The 24,178-nt window shown below is 46.1% G+C and overlaps 1 protein-coding gene across 1 annotated transcript in view; it reads left to right on the top strand.

Annotated features, from left to right (window-relative positions):
* The window catches only part of SMIM3 (small integral membrane protein 3), a 134,009-nt gene that overhangs the window by 28,523 nt on the left and 81,308 nt on the right, over positions 1–24,178 (top strand). Inside the window, exons 2-3 of the mRNA XM_063928673.1 lie at positions 5,284–5,741; positions 7,134–7,193. The gene's annotated coding sequence lies outside the window, so the exon portion shown is untranslated. The remainder of the gene's footprint in view (positions 1–5,283; positions 5,742–7,133; positions 7,194–24,178) is intronic.

The following is a 24,178-nucleotide window of genomic DNA, read 5'->3' on the forward strand; positions in this document are numbered from 1 at the left end:
AGCCTCACCGCCGGCCCCCTTGCAGATGCTGAAACATGAAGAGGTCCAGAATCGGCGGCAGAAGACTCCTCAGTCTTCTAAAGGTAGCGCACAGCACTGCAGCTGTGCGCCATTTTCCTCTCAGCACACTTCACACGGCAGTCACTGAGGGTGCAGGGCGCTGGGAGGGGAGCGCCCTGGGAGGCAAATGAAAACCTATTTGGCTAAAAAATACCTCACATATAGCCTCCGGGGGCTATATGGAGATATTTAACCCCTGCCAGAATACACTAAAGAGCGGGAGACGAGCCCGCCGGAAAAGGGGCGGGGCCTATCTCCTCAGCACACAGCGCCATTTTCTTTACACAGCTCCGCTGGTCAGGACGGCTCCCAGGTCTCTCCCCTGCACTGCACTACAGAAACAGGGTAAAACAAGAGAGGGGGGGCAAAATAGTGGCAAAAATTATATTATAAAAGCAGCTATACAGGGAGCACTTATTATAAGGCTATCCCTGTCATATATAGCGCTTTTGGTGTGTGCTGGCAAACTCTCCCTCTGTCTCCCCAAAGGGCTAGTGGGGTCCTGTCTTCGTTAAGAGCATTCCCTGTGTGTCTGCTGTGTGTCGGTACGTGTGTGTCGACATGTATGAGGACGATATTGGTGTGGAGGCGGAGCAATTGCCAAATATGGGGATGTCACCTCCTAGGGGGTCGACACCAGAATGGATGCCTTTATTTATGGAATTACGGGATAGTGTCAACACGCTAAAGCAGTCGTTTGACGACATGAGACGGCCGGACAATCAGTTAGTGCCTGTCCAGGCGCCTCAAACACCGTCAGGGGCTGTAAAACGCCCTTTGCCTCAGTCGGTCGACACAGACCCAGACACAGGCACTGATTCCAGTGGCGACGGTGACGAATCAACCGTATTTTCCAGTAGGGCCACACGTTATATGATTTTGGCAAAGAAGGAGGCGTTACATTTAGCTGATACTACAGGTACCACTAAACAGGGTATTATGTGGGGTGTGAAAAAACTACCTATAGTTTTTCCTGAATCAGAAGAACTAAATGATGTATGTGATGAAGCGTGGGTTGCCCCCGATAAAAAGATGCTAATTTCAAAGAAGTTATTAGCTTTATACCCTTTCCCGTCAGAGGTTAGGGCGCGCTGGGAAACACCTCCTAGGGTGGACAAGGCGCTCACACGCTTATCTAAACAAGTGGCGTTACCCTCTCCTGAGACGGCCGCACTTAAAGATCCAGCAGATAGGAGGATGGAAAATATCCAAAAAAGTATATACACACATACAGGTGTTATACTACGACCAGCTATAGCGACAGCCTGGATGTGCAGTGCTGGAGTAGCTTGGTCAGAGTCCCTGATTGAAAATATTGATACCCTGGATAGGGACAATGTTTTACTGTCTTTAGAGCAAATAAAGGATGCATTTCTTTATATGCGTGATGCACAGAGGGATATCTGCACACTGGCATCACGGGTAAGTGCTATGTCCATTTCGGCCAGAAGAAGTTTATGGACGCGACAGTGGTCAGGCGATGCGGACTCAAAACGGCATATGGAAGTTTTGCCGTATAAAGGGGAGGAGTTATTTGGAGTCGGTCTATCAGATTTGGTGGCCACGGCTACAGCCGGGAAATCCACCTTTTTACCTCAAGCTACTCCCCAACAGAAAAAGACACCGACTTTTCAACCGCAGCCCTTTCGTTCCTTTAAAAACAAGAGAGCAAAGGGATATTCATATCTGCCACGAGGCAGAGGAAGGGGGAAGAGACACCAACAGGCAGCTCCTTCCCAGGAACAGAAGCCCTCCCCCGCTTCTACAAAAGCCTCAGCATGACGCTGGGGCTTCTCAAGCGGACTCGGGGGCGGTGGGCGGTCGTCTCAAGAATTTCAGCGCGCAGTGGGCTCACTCGCAGGTAGATCCCTGGATCCTGCAGATAATATCTCAGGGGTACAAGTTGGAACTAGAGACAGATCCGCCTCGCCGTTTCCTGAAGTCTGCTTTACCAACGTCCCCCTCCGAAAGGGAGACGGTTTTGGAAGCCATTCACAAGCTGTACTCTCAGCAGGTGATAGTCAAGGTACCTCTTCTACAACAGGGAAAGGGGTATTATTCCACTCTATTTGTGGTACCGAAGCCGGACGGCTCGGTAAGACCTATTCTAAATCTGAAGTCCTTGAACCTGTACATAAAGAAGTTCAAGTTCAAAATGGAGTCACTCAGAGCAGTGATAGCGAACCTGGAAGAAGGGGACTTTATGGTGTCCTTGGACATCAAGGATGCGTACCTCCACGTTCCAATTTACCCCTCACACCAGGGGTACCTCAGGTTCGTTGTACAAAACTGTCACTATCAGTTTCAGACGCTGCCGTTCGGATTGTCCACGGCACCTCGGGTCTTTACAAAGGTAATGGCCGAGATGATGATTCTTCTTCGAAGAAAAGGCGATCTCCTAATAAGGGCAAGGTCCAGAGAACAGCTAGAGAGGGGATTAGCACTGTCTCAAGAAGTGCTAAAACAGCACGGCTGGATTCTGAATATTCCAAAATCCCAGTTAATGCCGACAACTCGTCTGCTGTTCCTAGGGATGATTCTGGACACGGTTCAGAAAAAGGTTTTTCTCCCGGAGGAAAAAGCCAAGGAGTTATCCGAGCTTGTCAGGAACCTCCTAAAACCAGGAAAGGTGTCTGTACATCAATGCACAAGAGTCCTGGGAAAAATGGTGGCTTCTTACGAAGCAATTCCATTCGGCAGATTCCATGCACGAATTTTCCAGAGGGATCTGTTGGACAAATGGTCAGGGTCGCATCTTCAGATGCACCAGCGGATAACCCTGTCTCCAAGGACAAGGGTATCTCTTCTGTGGTGGTTGCAGAGTGCTCCTCTATTGGAGGGCCGCAGATTCGGCATACAGGATTGGATCCTGGTGACCACGGAAGCCAGCCTGAGAGGCTGGGGAGCAGTCACACAAGGAAGAAACTTCCAGGGAGTGTGGACGAGCCTGGAAACGTCTCTTCACATAAACATTCTGGAACTAAGAGCAATCTACAATGCTCTAAGCCAGGCAGAACCTCTGCTTCAAGGAAAACCGGTGTTGATCCAGTCGGACAACATCACGGCAGTCGCCCATGTAAACAGACAGGGCGGCACAAGAAGCAGGAGTGCAATGGCAGAAGCTGCAAGGATTCTTCGCTGGGCAGAGAATCATGTGATAGCACTGTCAGCAGTGTTCATCCCGGGAGTGGACAACTGGGAAGCAGACTTCCTCAGCAGACACGACCTTCACCCGGGAGAGTGGGGACTTCATCCGGAAGTCTTCCACATGCTGGTAACCCGTTGGGAAAGACCAATAGTAGACATGATGGCGTCTCGCCTCAACAAAAAACTGGACAGGTATTGCGCCAGGTCAAGAGATCCGCAGGCAATAGCTGTGGACGCGCTGGTAACGCCTTGGGTGTACCAGTCGGTGTATGTGTTTCCTCCTCTGCCTCTCATACCAAAAGTATTGAGAATTATACGGCAAAGAGGCGTAAGAACGATACTAGTGGTTCCGGATTGACCAAGAAGGACTTGGTACCCGGAACTTCAAGAGATGATCACGGAAGATCCGTGGCCTCTACCTCTAAGGAGGGACTTGCTTCAGCAGGGTCCCTGTCTGTTTCAAGACTTACCGCGGCTGCGTTTGACGGCATGGCGGTTGAACGCCGGATCCTAAAGGAAAAAGGCATGCCGGAAGAAGTCATTCCTACTTTGATTAAAGCAAGGAAGGAAGTAACCGTGCAACACTATCACCGCATTTGGCGAAGATATGTTGCGTGGTGCGAGGATCGGAGTGCTCCGACGGAGGAATTTCAACTGGGTCGATTCCTACATTTCCTGCAATCAGGATTGTCTATGGGTCTCAAATTGGGATCTATTAAGGTTCAAATTTCGGCCCTGTCGATTTTCTTTCAAAAAGAATTGGCTTCAGTTCCTGAAGTCCAGACTTTTGTTAAGGGAGTGCTGCATATACAGCCTCCTGTGGTGCCTCCAGTGGCACCGTGGGATCTCAATGTGGTTTTGGAATTTCTAAAATCTCATTGGTTTGAACCACTAAAAAAGGTGGATTTAAAATATCTCACATGGAAAGTGACCATGTTACTAGCCCTGGCTTCGGCCAGGAGAGTGTCAGAACTGGCAGCTTTATCTTACAAAAGCCCATATCTGATTTTCCATTCGGACAGGGCAGAACTGCGGACTCGTCCGCATTTTCTCCCTAAGGTGGTGTCAGCATTTCATCTGAACCAGCCTATCGTAGTGCCTGCGGCTACAAGTGACTTGGAGGACTCCAAGTTACTGGACGTTGTCAGAGCATTAAAAATATATATTGCAAGGACAGCTGGAGTCAGAAAATCTGACTCGTTGTTTATATTGTATGCACCCAACAAGATGGGTGCTCCTGCGTCTAAGCAGACGATTGCTCGTTGGATCTGTAGCACAATCCAACTTGCACATTCTGTGGCAGGCCTGCCACAGCCTAAATCTGTAAAGGCCCACTCCACAAGGAAGGTGGGCTCATCTTGGGCGGCTGCCCGAGGGGTCTCGGCATTACAACTTTGCCGAGCAGCTACGTGGTCAGGGGAGAACACGTTTGTAAAATTTTACAAATTTGATACTCTGGCTAAGGAGGACCTGGAGTTCTCTCATTCGGTGCTGCAGAGTCATCCGCACTCTCCCGCCCGTTTGGGAGCTTTGGTATAATCCCCATGGTCCTTTCAGGAACCCCAGCATCCACTAGGACGATAGAGAAAATAAGAATTTACTTACCGATAATTCTATTTCTCGGAGTCCGTAGTGGATGCTGGGCGCCCATCCCAAGTGCGGATTATCTGCAATAATTGTACATAGTTATTGTTAACTAATTCGGGTTATTGTTTAGGAAGCCATCTTTCAGAGGCTCCTCTGTTATCATACTGTTAACTGGGTTTGATCACAAGTTGTACGGTGTGATTGGTGTGGCTGGTATGAGTCTTACCCGGGATTCAAAATTCCTCCCTTATTGTGTACGCTCGTCCGGGCACAGTGCCTAACTGAGGCTTGGAGGAGGGTCATAGGGGGAGGAGCCAGTGCACACCACCTGATCGGAAAGCTTTACTTTTTGTGCCCTGTCTCCTGCGGAGCCGCTATTCCCCATGGTCCTTTCAGGAACCCCAGCATCCACTACGGACTCCGAGAAATAGAATTATCGGTAAGTAAATTCTTATTATTTGTACTGCCTGAGGGACTTTTCTTACTCAGCCTGCAGGGAGCGGGAAAAGCGGAGACCAACAGGATTGGAGGGGAGTTGGGCGGCAGAAAAAGGAGGAGGAGTACCTGGTTGGGAGATAAAAGACCAGCGGCATAGGCGGGAGTGTACGTGCCTGACTGGAGAGAGTGAGGAGCTGTTTGCCGCGGCTACACACAGGAAGAAGGGGAGAAGCGTCTGTCATCAGCGACGAGATCTGCTGCCGCCGACCGCCAGCAGAGAGAAGAGGGAAGCCGCCACTGCACACAGCCAGCAGGGAGCAGAGCCGCCACCTGCAGCAGCGCAACATCAGACTGGACATGCTGCCGCCGAATGGGGAGAGAAGCCGCCAGCCACAGCACGACACAGAGAGCCGGATCCAGCGCCAAGGAGAGCCCAGTAGCCGCAGCAGCGCTAAAGAGAGCCGCCAGCCGTAGCAGCAGCAGCGCTATTACGCACTAAAAGGAGCAAGGTACTCTTTATAATAACAGCCTCCCCCCCAAACATACAAAAGGCTATCTTTAAAGAGGGGACACGTTACCGGAGGGCCAGAGGGACTTTACTAAGGGGTGCACCCACGCAATAAATATGCTCAACCGCTGCTATAAAACAGGTCTAATGAGAAGTCATCCCCTGAGCCCCCCCTCCGTATTCTAACCTACAGACCCTTTGCCACAAATCAAGTGAGGCTGATACACGCCACAAGAGGCCATTTGCGAACAGTGGCCCTCATTCCGAGTTGTTCGCTCTGTAAATTTCATCGCATCGCAGCGATTTTCCGCTTAGTGCGCATGCGCAATGTCCGCACTGCGACTGCGCCAAGTAAATTTGCTATGCAGTTAGGTATTTTACTCACGGCTTTTTCTTCGCTCTGGCGATCGTAGTGTGATTGACAGGAAGTGGATGTTTCTGGGCGGAAACAGGCCGTTTTATGGGCGTGTGGGAAAAAACGCTGCCGTTTCTGGGAAAAACGCAGGAGTGGCTGGAGAAACGGAGGAGTGTCTGGGCGAACGCTGGGAGTGTTTGTGACGTCAAACCAGGAACGACAAGCACTGAACTGATCGCAGATGCCGAGTAAGTCTGAAGCTACTCTGAAACTGCTAAGAAGTGTGTAATCGCAATATTGCGAATACGTCGTTCGCAAGTTTACGATGCTAAGATTCACTCCCAGTAGGCGGCGGCTTAGCGTGAGCAACTCTGCTAAAATCGCCTTGCGAGCGAACAACTCTGAATGACCTCCTGTGTTTCAGATCCCGCGCAATCCTCGGCCTCAATGCGTTGTTTATGCTGCAGTAGTTCTACACAGTTACACTAAAAACTCAGTTATCTGCAAAGCTGCCAGAACTATTTCTTCACCTCTCTGGGCTACTACGGGTGACTGTCATTAGACTCTAAAGTCAACCTTATCATTGTCCGCATTCATGGGCAACGTCTGCCAAACCAAATTGTGGGGAAGCAACCCTAATAGTTTTCAATGACCGTGATGTGCCTTATTGGTATTTGAACTTCTCCGGATTGTGTACAAGGCCAGAGACTGCCTTTACTGCGCCACAGCGCCATCTAGTGGTATTTTAGTATACTATTTGAGTATCCATGAGCTAGGTTATTCCTAAATGACAGTTTTCAGTTTTAATGTTCTGCAGAGCACTTATGTAGAGAATGTGATAACACTTATGCCTATTATGCAAATAATATGTGATGTTCTGCCATGCGCCCTCTGAAGTAGAGTGGATTTATTAGCCGGCATTTGAATACATTAAACAGTGATTTTCTTTCCCCTGATTTAATAAATGTGCTGCCACCATTCAATCGCATTTTCTTTATCCGTGGGGTCCTCCTTGAGGTGACTATTCTTCTGCCCTAGGCTCCTGAGGAAGAAATCGTGAGAGATCTGAAAGCCGCAAGTGTCGTCTGGAGAAAGCAGGTACGACTCCGCTCCCACACAGGGGTTATAGTACATCCATACTCTTTGCTGGCCAGTCTTTTGGAGTTGATCCTGCGCTCTGTTCGTTTAGCTCTAGGAACTTTTTCAACTAACTTTAAAGAAAATCCTCACTGTCTCTCTATTATGCAGCTTGCTAACTTATACACTGGTACATAAATATCCTTGGCATGTAGCCTGTCATACAGTTTATATTTCCTGTCAAAATGTATTTCTGGGATGTAGTGATGTGTGTAGAATTTAAGAGACCTGGGGGGGTCATTCAGACCCCCCAGGTCTGCAGCGGCCTGCAGTGCAATTTGCCGATGAATGCAAACTGCACGTGCGCAGCAGCCGCATAGCGGCGGCACCGACGGATGCAACTGCAATGCAGCTGATGGATGCAACCGCAATGTGATTGACTGCGGCAGGCATTCACGGGACGGCTATACGGTGTTGAAGGGGCGGGGAGAGCCAAACGGGGGTGGGCCGGGACTATTTCGGGGCAGCTGCGTGTCGTCACACCAATAAAAATATTGGCTTTGCTGCCAGGGGTCAACCTTAGTTCCGATGCATCCGCAATCTAATTGCGGACACAACGGGAAGCAGCCTCACACATGCTGGGTGGCCCTGCCCTGTGCTCGGCAGCCTCCAGCATGTGAGGAGATCTGGCTGCGTATGCAGCAATCTGTGTTTATCTCTGAATCAGGTTCTTGGTCCAGAAGGGGGCATCTGAGTCCTCTCCTGTCTTGTGCTCCCACACAGTTGCTTCCTCTCTCTCCCACTAGAATGCTGTAGATCCAGGCATGACTTCTGAGGGTCTGGCCTGCTGTGAAGTGATCCACCCCTGGGCGCCATCTCTCACTTCTGCGGCTGTCACTCAACCGTATCTTGGCAATGCCTTCCTCTGTTTGCTTCCTGGCATTTAGAGAGCAAAGGGGCCAACTTGAAGAATGTCCTGGCCACTGCTTTCTGCTTCCAGGGATGTCTGCTGGCACCCTTCTCTGGCAGGCTGGCTTGAGGATCCTGTATCAACCCCTCCTGGTTCTCCATATCTCAGATGCTGGTTACCAGACTTGCTTCCTGCTACCCAACTTCAGCACTCACAGCTGTTACACTTCTGTCACTCTGCCTCACGATGCTGCTCTGAGGTGGCTTCAAAAGCCACTTTCGCCCACAAACAGTTAGTGGGTATTCTTTCTATAACTTTCCTCTGGGGACCCAGATGTCTCCTGCCTGCTGCACGAGACCCTTACCGCTGGTGCACGGTGATCCAGTCCTTTCACCCATGTGCTGGCTCCTGGGGCTGTCTCCATTGTTCATTTTTACAAATGTTAAATAATGTTGGTAAATATGTATATACTGTATGTGGCTGGAGGGGTATCACTTATTTACTGAAGTGCAGGTTTTTAGAAGTGGATATGTTGCCCAACTGTAAGGTTTAGACTGTCGTGGGAGTTGTCTTTTTGTTTACTAATCTGAATGTTATAAAAAGGAGTCCGGTGGCCTGGGTGGTCTCTGACATGGGTAGAAACTGTGCTGGAACTTTCTGTTTCCCCAAAAAGTTACTGTCTAGTTACACTACATCTCCGAGCATGCTCCTCTGGGATTTACTGTTTTGCTGGCCCTGTGAAACGAACATGCTCCAAGTTATGTTTCAGTGTGGTTTAAAAAGGGAAATGGGGCTAGGGTGAGTCAGTCTTTCCAAATCCTGCGTTGCTGGAAGCTGTGTGTGTTTGGCAGCTGGTGCTGGTTATGCTAGCATAGCCTGGACAGAAGGTATTCTAAGAGGTCCGCTGGTGTATCCCTCTGTACGGTGCAGATGACAGGGCTTATTTGTTGGGACACCACCATATTGGTGGAGCACTGGGACCCATAATAGTCTACTAAAGTTGTTTACCTGAGTTAGGTAACTGCCTCTGATGAGTTTTGGGGACTCTGCTGGGACTTTTAGGGAGACTGATGTTCAATCTAATAATTATTATGAGATGTTGTTAAAAGTCCTTTGGTGATTGTGCAATGTTACCTAGGAGGTGTGTGTTGTTTTTTTATATTACCTTCTAATAAATGTATCTGTGTGAGTGCTGTATTTGAGGGGGGTCCAAGAGTAAAGGTGGGCTTTATGTTCTATATCTGGTATCTTTACAGCAACCAATTCTAGATTCTAGCTATTATTTTCTAGAAAATGCTGGATAAATGATAAGTAGAATCTGATTGGTTGCTATGGGCAACATCTACATACAGTGGGGCAAAAAAGTATTTGGACAGCCACCGATTGTGCAAGTTGACCCACTTAAAAAGATGAGAGAGGTCTGTAATTTCCATCATAGGTACACTTCAACTGTGAGAGCCAGAATCTAAAAAAAAAAATTGGAAATCACATTGTATGATTTTTAAACAATTTATTTGTATATTCTTGCGGAAAATAAATATTTGGACGATCAAAAAGTTTAACTCAATACTTTGTACTATAACCTTGGTTGGCAATTACAGAGGTCAAACATTTATTGTAGTTCTTGACCAGGTTTGCACACACTGTAGCAGCTATTTTGGCCCACTCTTTTATGCAGATCTTCTCTAGATCTGTCATGTTTTGGGGCTGCCACCGGGCAACACAGACTTTCAACTCCCTCCACAGATTTTCTATTGGGTTAATGTCACTCCAGGACCTTGAAATGCTTCTTACGGAGCAACTCCTTAGTTGGCCCGGGCGGTGTATTTGTGGTCATTGTCATACTGGAAGACCCAGCCACTTTCCATCTTCAATGCTCTTACTGAGGGAAGGAGGTTTTTGCCCAAAATCTCACGATACATGGCCCCATTCATCCTCTCCTTAATACGAATCAGTCGTCCTGTCCCTTTTGCAGAAAAGCAGCCCCAAAGCAAGATGTTTCCACACCCATGCTTCACAGTGGGTATGGTGTTCTTGGGATGTCATTCATCATTCTTCTCCCTCCAAATACGGCGAGTGGAGTTTATACCAAAAAGTTTGATTTTGCTCTCATCTGACCACATTACATTCTCCCAATCCTCCTCTAGATCATCCAGATGATCACTGGCAAACTTTAGACGGGGCTGGACATGTGCTGGCTTAAGCAGGGGGACCTTTTTCGGGCGCTGCAGGATTTCAATCCATGACGACGTAGTGTGTTACTAATGGTAACCTTTGTGACTGTGGTCCCAGCTCCCTTGAGGTCATTGACCAGGTCCCCCCATGTAGTTCTGGGCTGATTCCTCACTGTTCTCAAGATCATTGATACCCCATGAGGTGAGATCTTGCATGGAGCCCAAGGTCGAGGGAGATTGTCAGTGATCTTGTATTTCTTCCATTTTTTTAATAATTGCACCAACAGTTGATCTCTTCTCACCAAGCTGCTTGCCTATTGTCGAGTAGCTCATCCCAACCTTTTGCAGCTGTACAATTTTGTCCCTGGTGTCCTTAGACAGCTCTCTGGTCTTGGCCATGGTGGAGAGGTAGCAGTCTACCTCTCCACTGTCAAAGTCAGAAAAATATCCCCATGCACGTTGCCATATTTGCACCGCACACTGGTCCGTGCTGCGCATGCGTACGCTCTCCCGTGAAGGCGCATACCCGCAATAGCGTGCACTCGCAGGCGCGGTATGCGTATTTACGGTAGAGTTTATGTAGTCGTAGCGTGCGACTCATTCGTTACATATTTTCACAATTAATGTAGTTTATAGATCATGATCCCTTTGATAGTTTCTGAAAGTTTGGTTAATATAGAAGGTCCCTGTTTAAAGTAATCCCTCTTTGTATTGTACGAAGGGTCTAACAGGAATCATACAGCAGTGTTTGGTACCCATCGGAAGAGTATTTAATTAGCAATATTCCGGTGTTGGTTTGGAGCGTATTAATCGCTCGTGCGAATAGTTATGGACATAAGAAGTTTATGTCCATTTCTATTATTTACTCATACTCAGGTATGCGGCGGGAAACCTAGTTTCCCACCCACCTGAGCTGTTGGAAATCGTCACAGCCCACCTGTATGAATCAACCTATGACCTTTTGTTGTGATACAGGGTCGAATTCCTTCATCCAATGGACAATGGGATTGTAGGGACTATGAGATTGCATTGTGTGTGGGGCATAAATAGGCAGGCCGACCACATCCAGCTCTCACTCTTCAACGGTTCTCATTGCTGAAAATCGGGTGCTGGATGTCCAGGCGCATGCGATCGTTTACCCTGTGCGTAAGTTTCTCTCCGTAATCATTGTCTTTCTGTGAGCCAATTTCTCTCATCTCTCTCCGTCTCTCTCTCTTTCCCTTCTCTTTCTCTCGTATCTCCCCTAGACTAGTATTGTATTGTATTAGATAGTATTGTATTTTGGTTAGGAAGTCTCTGTTATATTGTAGTGTATCATTTGTACTGTTATCCCCTTTTACAAGTATATTAGATATAAAACAGTTAATAGGCTTTGGACCCTAAACATTTATCTGTGTATTTTCTATAGTGTTAAGTGTTCACTTGAGCGTCGGTGACGCTCAAGCAGCTTTGTAGTTAGTCAGGTTACACAAGGTTGCACTTACACCCTGTACTCACATTAAGGTATTCTGTGAATTTTATTGGTATAAGGTTTAGACATAAAGGTATAGCGTTGTGAGCGTCTGCGCCGCTGGTGATCTCCTCGTGGTCTCGAGCGTCCGCTACGCCATAGCGAATCATTACTCTAGTCATAGCCAATAACGTGTCCTGTGATCACTGGGCCGTGAGCGAACGTGACGCTTGAGCGTCTCGCCTACGGCTGAGCGATCGTTACGCAACTAGCGTACCATTACGGTACTTCTTAAGTAAACAGCGTACAGTGTTCTTAGACTTCATAAAGGGTTGTTTATACGAAAAGGGAATTTAGCATTGTCAATTGGGGACTCGTCCTATCCTTCTCATATCTGCACTAGGTAGATCAGCAGACATTATCCCCCCAGCAAAGGGTGGGAGGTTGTCTCGCAGTGCTGACGGGATAAGCGTCTGCTTCGCTTAGATAAAGAGTGCTGAAGGAATCCGGGAACCGGAAGTAAGAACAAAACGCTTGTGTCTTTTAAAACTGTTTTATTTCTCTTCTGTCTTGCGTATACACGCACGCATACATTTATCTGCATTTCTTTTTCAAATTTCGTATATCACTATTCCTGTTTGCCAAGTTTTATAGTTGATAGAAAGTGCTAAAAGAGATTTGCTGTTATTTCATAGTAGAGGTAATAGTTAAAGTATAGACCAACACACGGCTTGTCTGGGAGATAAGGCAGTCAGTGTGGTGTGCGGTAGATGATCAGGGATCATCTACATTGATAAAGGTAGAAATTGTGTTACGGTGGATCTTTGTTTTGCGTACACGTGTCCCTAACAAAAGACTTGCGTACGCAATCCAAACGGCAGACGCACGCAGCGTACATTACGCAACGTAGCGTCTGGTTACGCCCACGTAGCTCAAGTCACGAAAAGTTGAATTAGAGCAAAGCGATAATTAGCGCAAAGGCGATAAATAACGCGACGCGGTAAATAACGCAAATCTTTTTTTGGAAAAATCTGAAATTTAGTTTAACAGATCCTGCTCCTAATTGGTAACACAGTTGGACTGAAGACAATTTCTGCGCAGAAATAGATATAGAAACAAAGTGTACATGTGTTGAGTGAGTGTGTTTTTATCACATAAGTTTATATAACTTAGAGGTTGAACCAAAAGGAAAGTCGGGTACTCGTCAAGGGACACACGTGTAAGTGACATATACGGTGGCTAGGGAGGCATCCTTGGTTAAATAATATTTGAGCATTAGAGTATAGCGGACCATAAGGTAACAGACCAGGAGGTCATAAGGTAACAGACCAGGAGGTCATTAACAGACGGTAACAGACCAGGAGGTCATAAGGTAACAGGTAAAATAGACAAAGAGGTCCGCTATAAAGGTACAAGAGGCACAACGCCTGGGGTGTTGGTGCAGAACCCATATAGGCCATAAGCTCTTGCTGAAGGAATCGCGGCCGGAAACATCGATTCCATTGATCTTTCAGTACATGACAAGTAGTGCTTATGTACTGAACGATTGGACCGCACGTAATTGTGTGCAGTAGTTAGTAATCTGACCTAATACCATTAGAGTAAAGTGGTCACAAACGCTATCTGTACATTCTGACGTGATTTGTGTAATTTTTTATTTTTAAAGGGAAGTTCGCTGGTCACTCAGGAACTATCTAACAACCCCAACTTTACTGGAAAGAGTAAGTGTCCTTCGGGTAACCCTCATATGTTCCAGTAAACAGAAGGTTCACAGGGGCCCTGGGTTGGGTACAGCAGCTCTGGTTACAGTGATTGCAGTACTGGCCAACGTGGGCGAGAAGTAAGTGGGGTACTTGGTAAACCGCCACCGCCGGCCTGCCCAGGACATCTTGGTTTGTTTGTAAGGGTTCGCTGAAAACCTTGATATAAAGATCCAAGGAGGAATAAGCAACACCTGCAGAATTATGGGGGCCAGTTGTTCAGGTAGGGGGCGATCAACCTCGGTTCGGGTTGATTCAGAGAACCGACCCGTTGGGTCGGCAAGGTACATCATGTGTGAAAAATACGGAAGTCACACAGAATCTTTATGTGATGAATGGGAGAGAATGACTGTACAAGACAGGGACAAATTCCCAAGAATAGGTAGCTTCAGTCCAGACGTGTTACAAAATTTAAGGAGGAGGATATGTCTCGTAAAATCAACAAAGAGACGAATTCAGCATCATGATTATTTACAGTTATGGCACCAGGAAGGTGAGATACAGAGAGGTTTGGCTCTGGCGGCAGGATCTGGGGCAGTCAGTAAGCTGATAGCCACAGCCCCTCCTCCACCATACATTGCAGGAGAGAAGTTGATTGCGGAGAGAAACGCACTGGGTTGTAAAACACAAACACTTAGTAGCCCTGTAAATGTAAATGATGTTAACCAAGTAACTCATGCTATTATTAACCCGTGCAAGTTGTACCCTGTTTTGAACCTTCCTCAGGAGTGTGATCAAGAAGAAGATTCGGCAACAATTTCAGCTCTCTCTCTTGCGGCCACCATAGCAGAGACCACAGTAGGCACAGCGACACCCACGAGATTAGTGAAAGCCCCTAGCGGAGGGATAGGTGAGGTCGTGTCAACGGGTAAGTACGGCACCATACACTACACTGAAACAATTGTACCACAAGTTGTAGAATCTACACAGAATGAGGCTGTTAGAATTGCTCCTGTAAGGGTAATAGCAGTTCCCAATGGAAAAACAGATGTGTCTGGAGCCACTCCCATAAGGAACATTGCCATGTACACTCCATTTTCCCGAATGGAATTAAGAACAATAGTGTCCGAATTTCCTGACCCCAGGAAAGACTTAGTTGCTAGCCAAAAATACATCAGGGATCTAGGTAACACTGTAGAACCCAACAACAAGGATTGGCAGATACTGCTAAGAGCTTGTTTACCTTCCAATGTCGACGCAACTCAATTCTTAGTTGACTGCGCCTTGGATAAAGATGTACCGCTTACAGACGTGTACAACAAGGATAATGTAAAAAGGATAAATTTACAGCTAAAGGAGTATTTCCCAGCCGTTGTTAAATGGAACAAGATATTCTCCATTAAGCAAAAGGAGTCCGAAACGGCAACAGAATATTTTCACCGGGCACTATTAGAAATGGCAAAGTACACTGGTATAGAAGACATTAAGACCAACCCAAACCATCGAGAAGTAGCAGTATCTGTACTGATGGATGGTTTGAAAGAAACATTAAAAGCTAGGGTACAGACCACACAACCATGTTGGCGAGGTCTGTCAGTGTCCACATTGAGAGAGGCTGCTATTGATCACGACAGAAACATCACTAGGCACAGGGAGTCGCAAAGTGATAAGTTGATGTCCGTAAGTATACAGGCGCTGACCACAAGGCAGCCTGCGTATGTACCACCGAATCCTGTGGGTAAGGCAAGTGTAATGACATGTTTTTCTTGTAACAGACCGGGACACTATGCACGAGAATGTAGAACAAAGAGTGTACAAAGATCTTTTCAACCCCCTAGACAACGACACGACACACGACATTGGGAGCAGGGTCCACAGAGGCGGAGTTTTGAGCCACATACAGGGGAAACAAAAAGATATCCCCGAACAGAGATTGGCATGCCTCTGGTAGTTCCCAGCTAACCCCCTCACAAGTAGTCGCTGCCAGCGGGATTCAGGGAGGTCAGCATACCCACTAGGGGTGTGGCCATACCTGTAATCTGCAGCCAGTTAAGTTGATTGCCAGTCTTGGAAGTGAACCAGAGATTGCAATCAATGTAGCTGGTAAAACTTTAAACTTTCTTGTAGACACAGGGGCGGCCAAGTCAGTGATAAATTCGACAGTGGGCATGAGAACCACTGGTAGGACAATTCCAGCCATGGGAGTAACAGGAGTAGTCCAGCACTACCCTGTTAGCAAACCAGCCGAGATTACAATAGGGCCTTTGCATACCAAGCATTCCTTTTTGCTGGCTGCATCGGCACCAACTAATCTCCTGGGTAGAGACTTACTATGTAAAATGGGTTGCGTCATTTATTGTACTCCTGAAGGTGTATTCTTGGACATTCCTGAGAATCACGCTCAGGAGGTACGAGACATGTTAGACTCCCCATCAAAATTAATGTCACATTCCATTATGACAAATAGGAATCCATCCCAAGTAGAAGAGATGATATCTCAGATACCAGAGTCACTTTGGACAAAAGATGGACAGGACACTGGATTAATGGCAAACGTAGCTCCAGTAATTGTACAAGTAAAAGATGGTAGGATAGCTCCAAAAATCCCACAGTATCCTCTGAAGCCAGAGGTGGAGTTAGGAGTTTTTCCCGTAATAGAGCGCTTGCTACAACAGGGCATTCTAGTAAGAACGTCCAGCACAGCAAATAGTCCCATCTTCCCTGTTAAAAAGAGTGGGGGGAGGGGTTACAGGCTAGTGCAGGATCTAAGGGGGATTAACAAAATAGTTGAAAGTCAGTTCCCCGTAGTGCCTAATCCAGCTGTCATCCTAATGCAAATTCCTCCCACTGCCAAATTTTTCACTGTTATTGACCTCTGCTCCGCTTTCTTTTCGGTACCTCTGCACCCTGACAGCCAATATTTGTTTGCATTCACATACAGAGGAGTCCAATACACGTGGACTCGGTTACCCCAAGGTTTCATAGATAGTCCAAGTATATTTTCTCAGGCTTTGCATGATTGTTTACAGTCTTTCCAACCAGACAGTGGATCAGTATTGATACAGTATGTGGACGATTTATTACTGTGTTCAGATTCACTGGAAGCATCTCTGAAGGATACGAAACAGCTCCTGTTTCATCTTTCAGACACAGGTCACAAGGTTTCCAAAGACAAGTTACAATTATGCCAAACTAAGGTAAAATATTTGGGACACTGTCTAACACAAGGACTGAGACACCTGACCGCTGATAGAATCCAAGCCATTAGAGACATGACACTGCCACAAACCCAGCAACAGATCAGGACGTTTTTAGGAATGTGTGGGTATTGCCGTAATTGGATCCCAGGGTTTTCCATGTTGGCGTTACCTTTGCAGGAAATGGTCTCTTCAAACAAACCTGATCGGATTTCGCATACAGACGAATCCGAAACAGCATTTGAGAGACTCAAACAGTGCCTAACGCAGGCACCAGCACTAGGTATGCCAGACTATGGGAAACCCTTTGAACTATACGGAACAGAAAGTGCTGGGTGCGCAGCAGGTGTACTAACCCAAAAACACGGTGACGCCAGCAGGCCAGTCGCATACTACAGCGCCCAGCTAGACACGGTAGCGCGATCCCTCCCCACATGCTTGCGTAGCGTTGCGGCGATAGCATTGCTAGTGACGAAAAGCGAAGATGTCGTGCTAGGCCACAACCTCACAATCCACACACCACATGCGGTATCTGCCTTATTGAATTCTGCCCAAACCAGACACGTCTCATCTGCAAGGTTTACAAGATGGGAATTGGCATTAATGGCCCCAGTAAACATCACCATAAGGAGATGCAGCGCATTAAATCCTGCAACTTTTCTCCCAGGTGTGCCTGGTCAGGCACAAAGGGTGGAAGGTGAGAGTGATGGGGAAGGAGGATTTAATGCAAAGGAAGATACACATGATTGTATGGAATATTTGACCCAAAATTTCACCGCAAGGCCTGACATCAGTGACAATCCACTGGAAGATGCAGAACTCACGTTCTACACTGACGGTAGTTGTCATAGACAGTCAGACTCGGGAGACTTGTGTACTGGATACGCAGTCGTAGATGACCAAGACACCATAGAAGCGGAACCGCTAGGCCCACCTCACTCAGCCCAGGTTGCTGAACTGGTCGCCCTAACCAGAGCATGTGAATTGGCTAAGGGTAAGTCAGCCAATATCTACACCGATTCTAGATACGCCTTCGGGGTAGTACATGATTTCGGAGCCTTATGGCGCCTCAGAAATTTCATGACGGCGGCTGGTACACCGATAGCGCATGCAGCATATATAAAAAGGCTTCTAACAGCGATACAGGAACCCAACAGAGTGGCTGTTATCAAATGTAAAGCACATACATATAGCCAAGACCCAGTATCCCTTGGTAACAGCCGAGCAGACGAAGCCGCAAAGCTTGCAGCTGCTACCCCCATACAGACAGACACCACACAACTGATGGTATTTAATACCATCAACACACAAAAGTTGTGTGAGATGCAGAATTTGTGTTCCACACAGGAAAGAGCAGTCTGGAAGGCAAAGGGATATGGCCAGGAGTCCTCAGGGCTCTGGACGGATGGACATGGTAAACCAGTGGCCCCCAGGGCATACCTTCCATGTCTGGCTGAAGCAGCTCACGGGCTGACTCATCTAGGCAAGGAGGGGATGTGCAAATTGGTAAGAGCATACTGGTGCGCCCCAGGATTCTCCTCTCATGCGAGTAAAAGAGCAATGTCATGCCTTACCTGTCTGAGAAAGAATATTGGAAAGGCAATACCTACAGAACCATCCCATATCCCACCTGCCGGCGGCCCTTTCCAGGTAATACAAATCGACTTCATTCAATTACCCCCATGTCGAAATTTGAAATATGTACTTGTCTGTATAGATGTTTTCTCGAATTGGGTCGAAGCTTTTCCAGCAGCTACAAATACCGCTATGTTTACAGCTAAGAAAATTGTGCAGGAATTTGTATGTAGATATGGTATCCCTAGAATCATTGAAAGTGATAGGGGTACCCATTTTACAGGTGATGTCTTTCAAGGAATGTGTAAGTTGATGGGAATTGATAGCAAGCTGCACACTCCGTACCGTCCACAGGCGAGCGCGAAGGTCGAAAGAGTGAACAGCACTATTAAAAATAAATTGAGTAAAGTAATGGCAGAGACAGGATTGACGTGGCCAGAAGCTTTACCCATTGTTTTGTATAGCATCAGAACCACTCCCAGGTCCCCTCTTAATCTGTCTCCTTTTGAAATCTTGTTTGGTCGACAACCGCATGTCATGATTAACCCTCAGGATGATTTGAAATGTAACAATGAAGTAACTGTAAAGTACTTGATTAACATGAGTAAGCAGTTGAGGAATCAAAATGATAATCTGAAGTTGGTGATTCCTAATTTACCAGATAGTAATTGTCATGACATTGAACCTGGGGATTATGTAATGATACGAAATTTTCTACGCTCAGGTTGTCTTATTGATAGATGGGAAGGACCATACCAGGTCTTATTGACTAGCACCACAGCATTGAAGGTGGCTGAGAGAGAGACTTGGGTCCATTCATCCCACTGCAAAAAGATTGCTGATCCAGAGAAGTCCCGTGATAAGGAACAGACGGTAGAGGTTGTATCACTGGAGTGTCTGTTCCAGGAGGACTGAGGCGGCACCTGAGCCTTGAAGACCGAAAGCAGTTGTCGACTCCCCTCTCCCTTTTATTGTTTTTCTCCACTTCCCATCCCCTCTTCCTTGAAATTTATTTTTTCCCCCTTCTCATTCTTCTCTATTTCCTCCTCAAAGATGGACTTGCCCCAAGAGACTGTGATCCGGATTTTGATGTTAACCGTGATGTTGACCAGAGCAGTCTGTTCCGGCGAGAGTACCATAGAGGTCGAGAGAGGATCTGGAATGGGTTCCGATTATGATGATGGAGGCGTAGTTTTCCAAGATCAACCAAACCAACAAGCAAAGGCGAGTATCAGAAAACGATCCGATAGAAGAAATTGTGATGGATTGTTAGCTGAAGAAAATTGTATCTGTAGGCTCTGTGATAATCTGGTTGAAGATGGATGCATAAAGAAATGCCAATCCAGTTTTAATATCCATATGGACCGGCATCCATTGAGTGACTATCACTCTTTAGTGGGTAATGTGTTAAACAAAACAGATTGTTGGGTATGCTCTCAAGTACCTCAGGGTCATAGCAAATCAGGGCTAGTACCATTTCCTTTAACGTTAGGGGAGGTACTTGAGCTAAGTGGTGGGAGACCGGTGGACCGGAGATTTAACATCTCCAGCCCTCCTAGTTTGAAGCTCCACCAATACCATGTGGATAGGTCCCTCTTATGTTTTAATATCTCCAACCCCCGTAAGCCGGGAAATTGGGAAGTGTCATGGAGCAACCTTACCATGACCTTTTCACACAGAGCAGATAGAATGCCTACAGATACAGAGCTCGTACGCCACATAGCCAGTAGAGGAAAATCTTTCCGGTATCGATATACCTTAGGAAATAGGATTACTAGAGTTGGAGAGGTATCACCAGGATACTGTGCACATATCGTACAAACTGATACGTGCATTAAGCAGATGGAAGAATTAGGGTCAGGAGATTTCACCTGGAAGGTTTGTAACATGGTAATGTCCTTCTCCGTCCCATATGTTCTCCCCGATGACGCATATTTCATATGCGGGAGAAAGGCGTACAAGTGGCTTGCCCCAAACTCTGAAGGATTGTGTTATATTGGAAAAGTATTGCCTGAAGTGATGACTGTTACACATGACAAAATGAAGGACATACACCGTGGTGCCCAAGCTCCTTATACTCACACTCATTACGAGCACCGAGTTAAAAGACAACTGTCAGAAAGGTTAGAGCATCCGGCCTCTGATCTTATCCATGAATCCACCGGGATTCAGGTCCTGGTAGCGTTAGATTTCACTCGCACCGCTCGAGGAGTGATGAATTATAGATACATTTCCGCACTCGCCAATTTGTTAGATAATATCACTGAAATGTATGATGACACGTTTAGATACACTGGAAGAGAACTTCGGGCTTACAAAACGGAACTAGTTCAGCATAGGATGGTTCTTAATTATCTTACAGCAGTAACAGGCGGATATTGTGTTACATTGGCAACACAGTACGGCATAAAGTGTTGCACTTATATCACGAATAGCACCGAGGATCCGGTAGAGGTCATAGACCAAAAGATGGACGATATTCTGCAATTAAAGTGGGAATTTCGTCGAAAACACAATCTCACCCTTGCTGCTGTAGGTAATGAGCTGACTGGTTGGGTGTCATGGTTGAACCCGCGAAATTGGTTCTCCGGTTTAGGAGACTGGGCTCAAGGAGTCATAATGGATGTTGGAAAGTTTCTACTATGTATCTTAGGTGTTGTTATATTTATTGGATTGATATTTAGATGCGGGCAGGCTTTAATGAGGTGCAAACAAAGTACAAAAGTGATGAGCGTGAGGAGTGAGGAAACTGTAATTAACCTGGATTTGATTTATGACCCAATAATAGAAACCAGAATGTGATGAAAATGCGATTATACGGTCCGTTTCTTTCACCTGTTTTTCTGCTTTTCTCCAAGATACAAAGACCCCCTTGGACGAGGAAGTTGACGAGACGCTATACAGACAACAGACAAGCACCAAAGATGAAGTTTTGACCACTTGAGAAATGGACATTTGATGAACTTTGCCATGGATCCCCAGTTTCCCTAGTACTTTTAAACTCACGCTAGCCCAACATTTTTTTGTAAATCCGATGGCTCTGACAAAGCTATTTGCTCATGCCCAAGGAGCAATACAGCGCAAAGAAGACGACTCTCAACAGATACCGAACACAACTTCGACGACAGATGTACATTTCCCTGACATAGAATATCATTGCATTTTCCATAAGTGTTCTTTATCTTCATCTCTACAACCCTCAGGTAATGACACACATAGACGATAGGGAATACAGGCACAGATATCAGCAACCACATACCTCCCCCATTCATGTATCATCAACTAAAATGTGCTCCCCATTTTGTTCAAAATCCGAAAAGAGCTCGGTAAAGTTTGACAGCCCATCCACAGACCTGTACCACAGGATAAGAAGGAATTCAAATGTATACTTCGCAATACCTCGAAGCTTGATTTACAACACGTACGGCACGATGATACATGACCCTCCAAACATGGACTCATACACACATGCTTCTGCTATCACACTAGGTCATACCCTCTTCACACCTACTCCTCTCTCCTCCCTCACCCAACCATGGAAATGAATTAACCCCTGACATATATTTTTCTCCTTTTGAAATGTTTTAGAAGGTGGCAGTTATTATTGACTGCCAAAGGGTGGACTGTCAAAGTCAGAAAAATATCCCCATGCACGTTGCCATATTTGCACCGCACACTGGTCCGTGCTGCGCATGCGTACGCTCTCCCGTGAAGGCGCATACCCGCAATAGCGTGCACTCGCAGGCGCGGTATGCGTATTTACGGTAGAGTTTATGTAGTCGTAGCGTGCGACTCATTCGTTACATATTTTCACAATTAATGTAGTTTATAGATCATGATCCCTTTGATAGTTTCTGAAAGTTTGGTTAATATAGAAGGTCCCTGTTTAAAGTAATCCCTCTTTGTATTGTACGAAGGGTCTAACAGGAATCATACAGCAGTGTTTGGTACCCATCGGAAGAGTATTTAATTAGCAATATTCCGGTGTTGGTTTGGAGCGTATTAATCGCTCGTGCGAATAGTTATGGACATAAGAAGTTTATGTCCATTTCTATTATTTACTCATACTCAGGTATGCGGCGGGAAACCTAGTTTCCCACCCACCTGAGCTGTTGGAAATCGTCACAGCCCACCTGTATGAATCAACCTATGACCTTTTGTTGTGATACAGGGTCGAATTCCTTCATCCAATGGACAATGGGATTGTAGGGACTATGAGATTGCATTGTGTGTGGGGCATAAATAGGCAGGCCGACCACATCCAGCTCTCACTCTTCAACGGTTCTCATTGCTGAAAATCGGGTGCTGGATGTCCAGGCGCATGCGATCGTTTACCCTGTGTGTAAGTTTCTCTCCGTAATCATTGTCTTTCTGTGAGCCAATTTCTCTCATCTCTCTCCGTCTCTCTCTCTTTCCCTTCTCTTTCTCTCGTATCTCCCCTAGACTAGTATTGTATTGTATTAGATAGTATTGTATTTTGGTTAGGAAGTCTCTGTTATATTGTAGTGTATCATTTGTACTGTTATCCCCTTTTACAAGTATATTAGATATAAAACAGTTAATAGGCTTTGGACCCTAAACATTTATCTGTGTATTTTCTATAGTGTTAAGTGTTCACTTGAGCGTCGGTGACGCTCAAGCAGCTTTGTAGTTAGTCAGGTTACACAAGGTTGCACTTACACCCTGTACTCACATTAAGGTATTCTGTGAATTTTATTGGTATAAGGTTTAGACATAAAGGTATAGCGTTGTGAGCGTCTGCGCCGCTGGTGATCTCCTCGTGGTCTCGAGCGTCCGCTACGCCATAGCGAATCATTACTCTAGTCATAGCCAATAACGTGTCCTGTGATCACTGGGCCGTGAGCGAACGTGACGCTTGAGCGTCTCGCCTACGGCTGAGCGATCGTTACGCAACTAGCGTACCATTACGGTACTTCTTAAGTAAACAGCGTACAGTGTTCTTAGACTTCATAAAGGGTTGTTTATACGAAAAGGGAATTTAGCATTGTCACCACCATGGCCAGCAGTCTAGTTTGAGGGTGTGGACAGGTGTCTTTTATACAGATAACCAGTTCAAACAGGTGCCATTAATACAGGTAACGAGTGGAGGATAGAAGAGCTTCTTAAAGAAGAAGTAACAGGTCAGTGAGAGCCAGAAATCTTGCTGCTTGGTAGGTGTCCAAATATTTATTTTCCACAAGAATATACAGGTAAATTGTTTCAAAATCATACAATGTGATTTCCTGGTTTGTTTGTTTTTTTCAGATTGTCTCTCACAGTTGAAGTGTACCTATGATGGAAATGACAGACCTCTCTCATCTTTTTAAGTGGGTCAACTTGCACAATTGGTGGCTGTCCAAATACTTTTTTGCCCCACTGTATACCCCTAAGAAACTCATTGGGCAGACAGGCACTCTTTTTAATTTTTAAAATATGTTTATTGGTATGTCTTGCAATTATTAAAGCATAAGATTGACTACTTACAGTGACAAACACACAAAAGTGTGTAGGACTAGACTTTGATAGCTCCCTGCAAAAAAAAAAGGCAGAATATTTACACAAGTAGGTAGAATAGAATGTGAAAAAAACACAGATTACAATCAGGCTGCTCCACAGTACAATGCACATGTGTAACATGCACACACCATGACGGAGCACACTATCTGTGAAATGGGTGTTTCTGGGTGGCGACTATGCACAGATCTGTTCCATCCTGTAAGAGTGTTGTGGGATTGTCACAGTATGAAGTAAGCATTTACGTACTGTACATGCAGACAAAAATGTATTTACACATTGGGACTCAGTTCGGTGACACCCCTCCTCTCCCCCGTACATAGCAGTCACCCATGGCTTGCTTTAATCCAGACAACATTGTAAAAACTATAGGGTACGGGCAAAATCCATGTTTAGTCCAGCTATTTTAGGTGCCAGCCCCTGTTGCATTTGTACTGTGGTTTTGGGGTGCCTTCTCATTTAATCGGAGCATGCAGGTTCCACTGT

Source organism: Pseudophryne corroboree, chromosome 6, assembly GCF_028390025.1.
Source record: "Pseudophryne corroboree isolate aPseCor3 chromosome 6, aPseCor3.hap2, whole genome shotgun sequence".
Lineage (NCBI taxonomy): Eukaryota > Metazoa > Chordata > Amphibia > Anura > Myobatrachidae > Pseudophryne > Pseudophryne corroboree.